The sequence below is a fragment of the Eumetopias jubatus genome, unplaced genomic scaffold (genome assembly GCF_037043125.1).
Source record: "Eumetopias jubatus isolate StellerSeaLion01/CBP00866 unplaced genomic scaffold, mEumJub1_p1.0 scaffold_4, whole genome shotgun sequence".
Taxonomy (NCBI): domain Eukaryota; kingdom Metazoa; phylum Chordata; class Mammalia; order Carnivora; family Otariidae; genus Eumetopias; species Eumetopias jubatus.
In genome coordinates, this window is record NW_028274810.1 from 56,120,153 (window position 1) to 56,132,436 (window position 12,284).

A 12,284-nucleotide genomic window follows, 5' to 3' on the forward strand; every position below is an offset into this window, starting at 1 on the left:
TAAGGGACTGTGGTAAGGAGCCTAAGGGTGCAAGACTTTCTTCGAGAATCCACTTTGGCTCTCCTCTTTTCCTGTCTTCACATTCTTTCTCTGACTGCAAAGCAATTTCTTTCTCTCATCTTCATACAGCCAGGCCCAGGCTCTCTCTCTCTCTCTCTCTCTTTTTTTTAAGATTTTATTTATTCATGAGAGAGAGAAAGAGAGAGAGGCAGAGGCAGAGGGAGAATCAGGCTCCCCGCTGAGCAGGAGCCCGATGTGGAACTCTCTCCCAGGACCCTGGGATCGTGACCTGAGCCAAAGGCAGACACTTAACCAACGGAGCCACCTAGGCACCCCTGTATTTGAATTTCTTAAGGAATTGGCAAACTTCCACAGCATCTACACCATTTTACATTTTCATCAGCAATATATGAGAGTTCAGATTTTTCCACATCCTGCTAACACTTGTTAATTGTTTTCTTTTTGACTGTAGGCATTCTAATGAGTGTGAAATGGCATTTCATTTTGGTTTTGATTTGCATTTCCCTGATTTGTGATGGTATTTCTTGTGCTTATTGGCCATTCACATATCTTCTTTGGTGAAATATCTATTCCTATCTTTTGCTCATTTTTAAATTGGGTTATTTATCGGGGTGCCTGAGTGGCTCAGTCATTAAGCGTCTGCCTTCGGCTCAGGTCATGATACCAGGGTCCTGGGATCGAGCCCCACGTTGGGCTCCCAGCTCAGCGGGAAGCCTGCTTCTCCCTCTCCCACTCTCCCTGCTTGTGTTCTCTGTCTCACTGTGTCTCTCTTTGTCTGTCAAATAAATAAAATTAAAAAAAAATAGTTAAATTGGGTTATTTATCTTGTTTTTGAATTGTAGAGTTTTTTATATGTCCAGAACATAAGTCTTTTATTAGATATATGAATTACAAATATTTTCTACCTGCTTCGTTTCTTCATTTTCTTTTTTTTTTAATATTTTATTTATTTTATTTGATAGAGACACAGCGAGAGAGGGAACACAAGCAGGGGAAGTGGGAGAGGGAGAAGCAGGCTTCCTGCCGAGCAGGGAGCCTGATGGGGCTCGATCCCAGGACCCTGGGATCATGACCCGAGCCGAAGGCCGACGCTTAATGACTGAGCCACCCAGGCACCCCTGTTTCGTCATTTTCTTAATGGTGAAGTTTGAAGCACAGAGATTTTAAATTTTGATGAAGTCCAATACATCAATTTTTTTTTTCTTATGTGGATCGTGATTGTGGTTTTATTCTCTAAGACTGCTTAATTCATGGTCAAGATTTCCTTCTCTGTTTTCTTCTACAAGTTTTTATAGTTTAGCTCTTACTTTAGTTTAATGATCCATTTGCATAGATTTTTGTGCATAGTGTGAGATGAGGATCTAAATTCATCTTTTGTGGGACTCGCGGCTGGCTCAGTCAGTGGAGCGTGCAACTCTTTGACCTTGGGGTTGTGAGTTCGAGCCCCACATTGGGTGTAGAGGTTACTTAAAAATAAAAAAAAAATCTTTAAATCTATCTTTTGCATGTGAATGTTCTATTGCAACAATCTTTGTTGCAAAGACTATTCTTATCTCATTGCATTGTCTTGGTACCTTAAAAAATCAGGTGACCATAAATGTGTTTCTTTTTTTTTATTATGTTATGTTAATCACCATACATTACATCATTAGTTTTTGATGTAGTGTTCCATGATTCATTGTTTGCGTATAACACCCAGTGCTCCATGCAGTATGTGCCCTCTTTAATACCCATCACCAGGCTAACCTATCCCCCCACCCCCCTCCCCTCTAGAACCCTCAGTTTGTCTCTCAGAGTCCATAGTCTCTCATAGTTCTATGTGTTTATTTCTTTTTTTTTTAATACTATGTTGACTATTTTGAATTTTTTTTTAAGATTTTATTTATTTATTCGACAGAGAGAGATACAGCGAAGAGAGGAGACAGACATAAGCAGGGGGAGTGGGAGAGGGAGAAGCAGGTCTCCCGCAGAGCAGAGAGCCTGACATGGGGCTCTATCCAAGGACCCTGAGATAATGCCCTGAGCCGAAAGCAGACGCTTAACGACTGAGCCACTCAGGCACCCCTATGTGTTTATTTCTTGATACTCAATTCTGTTTCATTGATCTGTGTGTTTTTTTTTTTTTAGGATTTTATTTATTTATTTGACAGAGACACAGCGAGAGAGGGAACACAAGCAGGGGGAGTGGGAGAGGGAGAAGCAAGCTTCCCACAGAGCAGGGAGCCTGATGCGGTGTTCAATCCCAGGACCCTGGGATCATGACCTGAGCTGAAGACAGACGCTTAACGACTGAGCCACCCAGGTGCCCCGATCTGTGTGTCTTTTCTTAACACCAATACCATACTCTTCTGCTTAGAGTTACTTTATAGTAAATTTTGAAGTCCGGAAGTGTGAGCCCTCCAACTTTTTACTTCCTTTTCGAAATTGTTTTGTTCATTCTGGATTTTTTGTATTTACTTAAGCATTTTAGGATCAACATCAATATAAGGTTTGCCAATTTCTGCAAATTTCCCCCTTTGGGGATTTTGATATGGATTACGTTGAATCTGTACATTAGTTTTGGGAAGAATTGCCAACCGAATCATATTGAGTCTTCAGATCCACAAACACAGACTGTCTCTTCATTTATTTATTTATTTATTTATTTATTTATTTTTACGATTTTATTTATTTATTTATTTGAAAGAGAAAGAGAGAGAGAGAGAAACAGCATGAGAGGGGAGAGGGTAAGAGGGAGAAGCAGGCTCCATGCTGAGCTGGGAGCCCGATGTGGGACTCAATCCCAGGACTCTCGGATCATGACCTGAGCCGGAGGCAGTCGCTTAACCAACTGAGCCACCCAGGCGCCCCTGTCTCTTAATTTATTGAGATATTATTTGATTTCTCTTAGCAAAGTTTTGAAGTTTTCAGTTTGTAAGTCTTGTACTTCTTTTGTTAAATCTGTTTCTAAGTATTGTTTCTGATGTTATGATGAAAGTGAAAAATTATTTTTGGTTTTTCGTTGCTAGTGTATAGAGATACAGTTGATTTTTGAACATTGAACTTATATCCTCTGCCTTTGCTGAACTTGTTTATTAGTTCTGGTAGTTTTTTTGTTAGGATTTTCTGCATACAGGAGCATGTTGTCTCTGAGTAAAGAGTTTTATTTCTTCCTTTTTCATCTGAACACCCTTAATTTGTTTCCATTTCTTTCCTTCCTTCTCCTGCTGCACTGGCTAGAACGTCTAGTACAGTGTTGAATAGTGAGAGCAGACATCCTTGCTTTCTCCCCAGTCTAACAAGAAAAGCATTCAGACTTTCACCATTAAGTATGATGCTATTTGTAGGCAGGTGCTGTAGGAAAGGAAAGGAGAAGACAAAGATTTGAGAAGTATTTAAGAGTTAGAATGAACAGGACTTAGCAACTAATTGTATACAGGATATAATTTGTACTTTTGTGGGAGATTCTGGCTTTATTTTTGTGAAGTAGGTTGGAATTGAAGACAAATTTATCTCCTTTTGGGAAGATTGACTTTTTACAGTAAAAGGTTTTCTCACCCTCTCAGTTTTCATTTTAGTTGCCAATTTCAGATCAGTGTTAATTTTTCCAAATGCTAAATTAAAAATTTTTTTTGCTGGGCGCCTGGGTGGCTCAGTCGTTAAGCGTCTGCCTTTGGCTCAGGTCATGATCCCAGGGTCCTGGGATCGAGTCCCGTATTGGGCTCCCTGCTCTGCGGGGAGCCTGCTTCTCCCTCTCCCACTCCCCCTGCTTGTGTTCCTGCTCTCGCTCTCTCTCTCTCTGTCAAATAAATAAATAAAATCTTTAAAAAAATTTTTTTTTCTGTAGTTACAAGTTAATATGTTCCATGAAGTTGGGAACAATGTTATCACCACGTTTCTGTTGAGGAAATTAAGATATGGTAGAATGCTATAGATAGAGTGTTGGAGACATCCACATCTCTTTCATACAGTGCTTTCTAAATCTTTGACTTAAATGTTATTCCAAAATTGTGTCAGATGGGATACATGAGTCATCAACATCTTTTTTTCTTTATCCTCCCCAAAAAGGAATTATGTCTTAAATGTTAAGTGTATTATATAGAAGGACTGTCTCTGTGCTTTGGTTTCACAAATCAACCTTTCTTTGTTTTTGTTTCTTAGGCCTTTAGTGGCTTCTGGCCCACTGTGAACCTAAATTCTTAAAGAATTTAACACAGGCTAACTGACAAGTGACAAGGACTCAGAAGGGAGTTTTATTTAGCCATCCCTGAAAGATAGGAAACAGATCATAACAGTGGTGGTGGTTGTAATTACAGTGTTCCTATTAATATGTTAAGTGTATACACTAGACATTTTCACTGAGTATCTTAGCTGACCTCATAGGCTAGGTTTTCAAGAACAGAGAACTCATTAATATGAACTGTAGCTAGAATCATTTACCTTTGGAAACTTGCTTCCAAGGAAAGAGGCCTTAGGAGTTTTATGGATCTAAATTCAAACCCTGCCTCTCTACCTTTCATTAGCTTGTGAAAGTTACTTTATTTTTGAAGTTTATCTAAAAATATGTGTTTTTGGGCGCCTGGGTGGCTCAGTTGGTTAAGCGACTGCCTTCGGCTCAGGTCATGATCCCGGAGTCCCAGGATCGAGTCCCACATCGGGCTCCCTGCTCAGCAGGGAGTCTGCTTCTCCCTCTGACCCTACCCCCTCTCATGCTCTCTCTCTCTCAAATAAATAAAATCTTTAAAAAAAATAAAAATATGTGTTTTTCTGACTGTAACGTAATATATGGTGCTGTAGAAAATTTGGAATACAAAAGGCCCAAAAGAAAAAATAAATTTTTTTCTTTTTCTTTTCACGCATAATTCTAGATTTAGACAAAATTCTCTCATGGAGCTTGCATTCCAGTGATAATCCTTACAAATCTAGAAATAGCCTAAATGTCTACCAATAGAGTTTGCTGGTTAAATATGTTCTGGTTCACCCATATCCTAAACTCTGTAGCAGATAGAAAGCCGGAGAGCAATGTTTAAGAGTGGGGGCTCTATGTTCAGATCTTGGTTCTATTCCTTATTAGTTTTGTGACCTTAACCTCTTGATACTTAAATATCCTACTATAATGCCTGCTTCACAGAGTTTTTCTGAGGATTAAATGGGGTATAACAAGTCTAACACATTATACAGTATCTGGCATATAAGTTATAAATGCTTGATAAATATTGTTAGAGTGTTATTAATTTTATGTGCTGATATGGAATGATTCCCAAGATATATTAAGTATATAATGTAAGGTATCAAGAAAAGTTTTTTTGTTGTTGTATGATGTCATATGTAGACATTAAAAAGTAGGGGCGCCTGGGTGGCTCAGTCGTTAAGTGTCTGCCTTCAGCTCAGGTCACCGTCCCAGGGTCCTGGGATCGAGCCCCGCATCGGGCTCCCTGCTCAATGGGAAGCCTGCTTCTCCCTCTCCCACTCATGTTCCCTCTCTCACTGTGTCTCCCTCTGTCAAATAAACAAATAAAATCTTAAAAAAAAAAAAGTAGACACATATTTTTCTTGAAGGATACCTGATAAAATATTAAGTGGTTACATTTGGGAAATAAGATTGGGGATTGGAGGTAGAGAGATGTACCGTTTGTTTTTACCTCTTTGTGAGGTTTGAGTTTTTTAATGCCAGGTATATATTCCTTTTGTTTACTTTTTTAAAAAGATGTCTTCCTGGGGCACCTGGCTGGCTCAGTCAGTAGAGTATGTGACTCTTGATCTCAGGGTTGCGAGTTCAAACCCCACATTGAGTGTGGAGTCTACTTAAAAAAAAAAAAAAATGTCTTCCTTTATAGATTTATTTTGTCTTTTCTCTTTGTTGGAAAATCTTATTTCCTCTGCTACTTGTAATAACTTTATTTACGTAATTGTAGAGTTTGAACATAGTTCTGGAACCAGCCCTTTGCAGATAGGTTAAAGTAATATTAGAGACTGCTTTGAGATAAGTAAACATATCATATATCTTGTTTAAAAAGAGTTTCATGTATAATAGCAGAGCATTGTGTTTCCGTGTTTCACTTAATAAATGGGATAATGATGTCAGCAAGGCTCTTACAGAAACGGTTATATATTTAGAATTCTTCTGTGGATTCAGAGTTTTCACCTCAGCAAATATTTACCTATTTGACAGTAATAGATAAAAAGGCGTACTTCCTTGTCCTTTCCCAATCAATTAGAAACAACTGTACTTACAGATTAGTTTACTCTGAAAGGCATTTGGAAGATTCATATACTGAGTAGTCTCTATATTCATTCTTCTGCCCTATCTCCTTTTCTCTCTCTGCACTCGTATACCTGTGTCTCCATTTCTTTCTCTCTCTCCATCGTCTCTAGACAGAGGATGTAAAGATTAATTTGGGGTGCAGTCCCTGTCCTTAAGCTCACATCAGGGGGCGCCTGGGTGGCTCAGTCATTGAGCATCTGCCTTCGGCTTCGGTCATGGTCCCAGGGTTCTGGGATCGAGCCCCGCATCGGGCTCCCTGATCGGCGGGAAAGCCTGCTTCTCCCTCTCCCACTCCCCCTGCTTGTGTTCCCTCTCTCCCTGTGTCTCTCTGTCAAATAAATAAATAAAATCTTAAAAAAAAAAAAGCTCACATCAGTTGTTCCATTCTAGTATTCTCTCTGAACTACTTTTTGGGACGGTGGGGGAGAATTATGATTTTCTCTCTATTCCCATTTTTTCAGTTCAGCTTTGAAAACATTTATTAAGTACTCAGGATGTGCCAGGCACTCTGGTAGAGGGTACTTTGTAAATGAAGTCCCCCCTTGTATTGCTTGGTTTCTTTCAAGGAGATAGGTAAGTAGATTTCAAAATAATTTGATAGATGCTATGTCTATGATATTGTTTGGTATCACAGTGAGATAGTTTTTGATAGAAAAGTGCCACCAGATTGAGTTAAAGAATATACATTTTCTTTAATGGCAGAAATTAACCTGCTTTGAGACATTTATACAGAATAAGAGCCAGCATAGCATACTCCAGAAGTGAAGTTTCCTTGTCCTCCCTAATTCCTCAAGGAGGTTCAAAGTGCCTCTGAAGTGTGAGAATGTGCCAGACCTGAGAAGCCAAGTTCTTGATCCTTCACTGTTCCTTTTTTCCTTCCACCATACTTTTTATATTAGAGGGTTGCATTGGTATTCCAGAAGAACCTGCTTTGCAATTTATGTGCTTATATGAAAAAGAATGTTTACAAACATAGGGCTTTCCTACTGCTGAAATCAGTCTCTGTGTCAGCAAGGCCAGGTTCTTATTCCAAGGTGAAAAGCAGTCATCCGGCTAGTCGGCTTCCTGTCTAAATGAGCGCCTTAGTAACTCTGTTTCCTTGAATATATATGGATACATATGATTACTTTGAAAGCACAGAGGAGGAGAAGCTAACCTGAGTGGAACAGAACAGAAATAATCAGGCAGGGCTTTATGGAGGACACGATATACTTCTTTGAAGAGTACTTGTGCCGTCTGTACTCCATAATTAGTTTGCTAGTTTTGTACATTAAGGTAGAGTAATAATAACTGAAGAGTTTAAAGCTAAGTTACCAACATCACTTGCATCTCTAAAAATATAAGGACATTTCCCCCATTACTATAATACTGTTTTCACACATTAAAAAAACAGTAATTCTTAATAATGTAATACCTGTCCATGTTCAAATTGCTCATTATCCCCAGAAATGTCTTTTGTAGCTGGTTTGTTCAAACCAGGATCCAATTAGGAACCATTCATTACAGTTAGTTATATCTCTTAAGTTTTTCTTTTCCTTCTTTTAGATAGACTATACCTTTTTTTTGTCTGAAGTCTTTTTTCTTTTTTTTTTTTGCTAAAACTTAGCCCGCTGTCTTTACTTATTTATTTACCCATGACACTGATTTGTTGAAGAGACTTGCAGTACAGAATGACCTGCCTTCTGGTTTTTGTCTGATTGCTTCCTTTGGCACCAGCTTGTTCAGCTTGTTCTAGTGTTCTCTGTATTTCCTGTTAACTGGATGTTAGATGTACAGTTTGATTCAATTCAGGTTAAACATTTTTGGCACAGATACTTAGTAGGTAACACAATGTTGCATTTCTTTAATCTATTGTTTTTGTTTTTTCCTGGTAAATTATTGATTTTTTCAGTGTCACTGCTACTCCTAGTAAAGCCTTTATTTGCAGGAGGTAGGCATCTCTATTAGATGGTAATGAATATTTTTAAAAAATTACAAATAGAAAAATATCACCTGGCATTATATCTAAGGTGAATACTTTGTGATACTTAATATGTGTGTTTATATACACACACATCACACGCATATATACGTACATACACACAGACACATTCATACAAACACAGTAGATTACATATATACTGGATTGTGATGTAAGCCTTATTTTGTCCTCTGTGTCCTATTCAGAAAAGTTGGATGATCATTAGTCTAGAGGAACTGAGTCATTGTGAGCTGTGCTATATCTTTGCACTCCTTGGAGTGAGAATACCTCATCAAGGTAAATTCCTGTCTACTGGCATGGATAACTATTTACTGTTTCACATATTGGGGAAACCATGTGCGATAACACAAACAAACAAACCAGCAGCTGCCATCATACCAAACTACATACTGTATCTTGGTTAAGGTCCTTAAATATATTCCTTTGAGTTTCCTAATTCATCCCAGCAAGGATTCAGGGCACTCCATTTTTATGTTGTTACTTGCAAACACTTTTGCTTTGCTAGTTCTTGTATTAGATCTTCATACACTTGTGAGAAGAGGTCCTTTTCAGATTTTGTTCTGTCTAGGTAAACAGTTTCCCACCTGATGTCTTCATTTCTTCTCTGTGCTTTAGATACTTGGGCCACATGTGACCATCAAAGTACCCTGGGGGGTCTGGAGGCTTGTAGACCTTTATACTCCTCCTCCTTTTATATTCTTCGTATGGAATGGTAAGAAAGTAGCTTCTGTTCCATAGTGTGTCAAGGGGCTTATAGTTAAAGAGAAGGAAGCCTTTGATCATTAATATGGGAATTTCTCAGCATTTCCAGAGTCTGTTGATAACAGTGAGTGTCTTGGGCTTTTTGTCCATCAGGAAATGGTGGATATCATTTTTTCCATGTTAAGTGCTTCAAGCACGTCATCCTGCAGAAATCCATCTGTATTTGTCTGTCTCTCAGACTGTGGCTTAAAGAAATCATCCTGAGATATGATGCTGCAGTTTAGAAGGTATTTCTGCAAATTCTTAGCCAGTGTTGCCTTCCTGCCACTTGTCACAGTACTAATTCCAATGACAAATGTTTTCATAATTAGCATAGAAAATCATGTCTTCCTAAAAGTTTCCAGGTGCCAGTTTGAGTCCTCCCAAGCAAAGCGGCAGAAGCCCATAATCCCTCTTTCCACACCCCTACCAGGTCATAGGTGGCCCACGTCTAATCTGTTGTTTTCTTTATTTCGCTTTTCTTTATCTTTAATACCAATGGTAGAACTGTGATTCCACCCATCAGTTACCAGTCTTGGGCTTGGATAGTCACAACACTGGAATATCAACTGTTCTTTTCCTTTTTCCTTGGGGGATTTTTAGCCAGCCCTTTTTTGCCTTGTCTCTGATGTAGTCTCTTACCTGGTATATTCCGTGGTATATCCTCTTAACCTTCACTTCTTCCCTGACTTTTATTTTATATATAAACAGTTACAGTTCCAAGAGATCTTATTTCTTATTTGACATAGTACATGGCAGCTACTCTTTGTGACTCTATAGGAGGAGCTCAGTTAAACTCTTCTGTTTTGTATAAACTCTCCTTACTCATCTTTTTAATTAGCATTTATTTATTAGTTGTTTTATTTTATTTTTTTAAGTAAGCTCTATGTGGGGCTTGAACTCAGGACCCCAACATTAAGAGTGGTAAGATCTACGAGGCTTCCCTCTCCTTACTCATCTTTACTAATAAGGTTTTACTTCTGGTCCCATGGAGAATGAGTAGAGATGAGAGAGGCTCAGATTGGTCATTCTGGATATCATGGGTTAGATGGGGCATCTGAAAGTGGGAGGAGGTCAGAGGAAAGATTAAATACAACATAATTTCCCTCAGGATGTGAGTCCTTTATTGGTTATTTCCAGTGTCCTATGGTGAATGGCCTTAGTGTTTTCTTTTGTGAAAATTGTAATGCATGTTGACATAATGAGGGAGCTTGTGGAAATGGAGAGAGTTGATCAGGAGACAAATAGGTCAAGTATTCAATCAATTCTTTTGGGAGGGGAAGAAGGTATTCCCTTATAATTTAGGAGCATAAGTAACTATGGAATTTTTGACCTATTCTTTCTACTTTGCAGTTTATATATATATATATATATATATAAACATTTAAGATTTTACTTTCTTATTTGACAGAGAGAGACAATGAGAGAGGGAACACAGCAGGGGGAGTGGGAGAGGGAGAAGCAGGCTTCCCACTGAGCAGGGAGCCCGATGCGGGGCTCGATCCCAGGACCCTGGGATCATGACCTGAGCCGAAGGCAGACGCTTAATGACTGAGCCACCCAGGCGCCCCTACAGTTAATATATTTTTTAAAGATTTTATTTATTTGACAGAGAGCACGTGAGTGCATGCATAAGCAGGGGGAGTGGAGGAGGTAGAGGGAGAAGCAGGCTCCCTGCGGGGCTCGATCCCAGGACTCTGAGATCATGACCTGAGCTGAAGGCAGACACCCAACTGACTGAGCCACCCAGGTGCCCCTGTAGTTAATATTAGTAGCTTATTAGAAGTAAAAAAGGACTTCCCTGTAATTCCCTACAGTAGAGCTATCACTAGGAGTAGGAAAAATTATTATTATTTTTAAAGATTTTATTTATTTGAGAGAGAGAGCACGCACAAGTGGTGAGGAGGGGCAGAGGGAGAAGAAGGAGAAGCAGACTAATTCCAATGACAAATGTTTTCATAATTAGCTTTGAAAATCATGTCTTCCTAAAGTAGGTAAAGGGAGGTAGATGCCAGGCTCCATCCCAGGACCCTGGGATCATGACCTGAGCTGAAAGCAGATGCTTAACTGACTGAGTCACCCAGGTACCCCAGACTAGGAAAAATTATTATGACAAAAGGCAGTCTACAGTAGGCCCCCATTATCCACAGTCTGACTTTCTGTGATCAGCCTCAGTCAGGGAACAGATGCTCCTCCTCCTGAGGATTCAGCATCTCTCTTCTCGGTAGGAGCCTAACGCCACGTCCCAGTGCCTAAGTCATTCCCCTCATTTCATCCCATCGCATAGGCATTTAATCTCACATCATCACAAGAAGGGTGAAGATAATATAGTAAGATATTTTGAGAGACCACGTTCACATAACTTTTATGACAGTATATTGTTACAGTTGCTCTGTTATTGTTGTTAATCTCTTACTTTGCCTCATTAGTAAATTAGACTTTGTCATAGGTATGTACATACAGGGAAAAGCACATAGATAGGGTTCGGTAAAATCCACAGTTTCAGGCATCCACTGGGGGTCTTGGAACTATTCCCCATGAGTAAGGAAGGACTACTGTCTAAAAGGATTTTAACTGATATCAGGAACTATATTCATCATATTTTTTGTCTTGCATACTTTGGACCCTAATATTTATTTTTCATTTGGGAAAATTTCCTCACTACCATTCTATGAAATCTCATATAGAGAGGGTCTCAGTGTAAATACATCCCTTGTTTAGGTTATATTTTTATTGCTATTATAGCCTATTTTAGAAATGGTTTTTATTTTCAAATTATTACTAATTTTCTTTTTTTGGGAAATTATGTAATGTAGAAATAAGACAAATATTTGTAGCATGGGGATTATCTTTTGTATATCTCTGTTAGTCAAGAAAGAATCATCTCTTTTTTCAGGTAATCATATTTCATTTATTTTAAGTTTCACTGCTTAACATCTTCTGAAATTAGGGTATGTCTTCCAATTAATTGATGGTATGGTGGTTAATTGGCAAGGTTTTTCTTTCTTAGCTATACATGAAGTAATGGCAGGTCTTAATAATTAGTGACATCTTGAATTTGATGAAATTCAGATAACTCATGGTTTAGCCCCAGAAACAATGAGGTAGTGCTGAGGTTGATAGACTGAGTTGAGTAGCACTGAGGAAGAGACACATAAAGAGACATAGAATACTTATTCTGTGTCTGTCTGTGAAAAAGCTTTTTCATATTCTCATCTAAGTCTTGACAAAAGGATCAGGAGATTTTAAGGCCTTTAAACTTTAAACACAATAAAGAACACACAATATATAGGCTTC

General features: G+C 38.7%; 1 protein-coding gene and 1 pseudogene across 1 annotated transcript in view; one reads left to right on the top strand and one right to left on the bottom strand.

The window, feature by feature from the left end:
* Nucleotides 1–12,284, top strand: part of DOCK7 (dedicator of cytokinesis 7) — a 217,923-nt gene that overhangs the window by 10,388 nt on the left and 195,251 nt on the right. The window lies entirely within an intron of this gene.
* Nucleotides 8,716–9,313, bottom strand: LOC114212122 (nicotinamide riboside kinase 1 pseudogene; annotated as a pseudogene).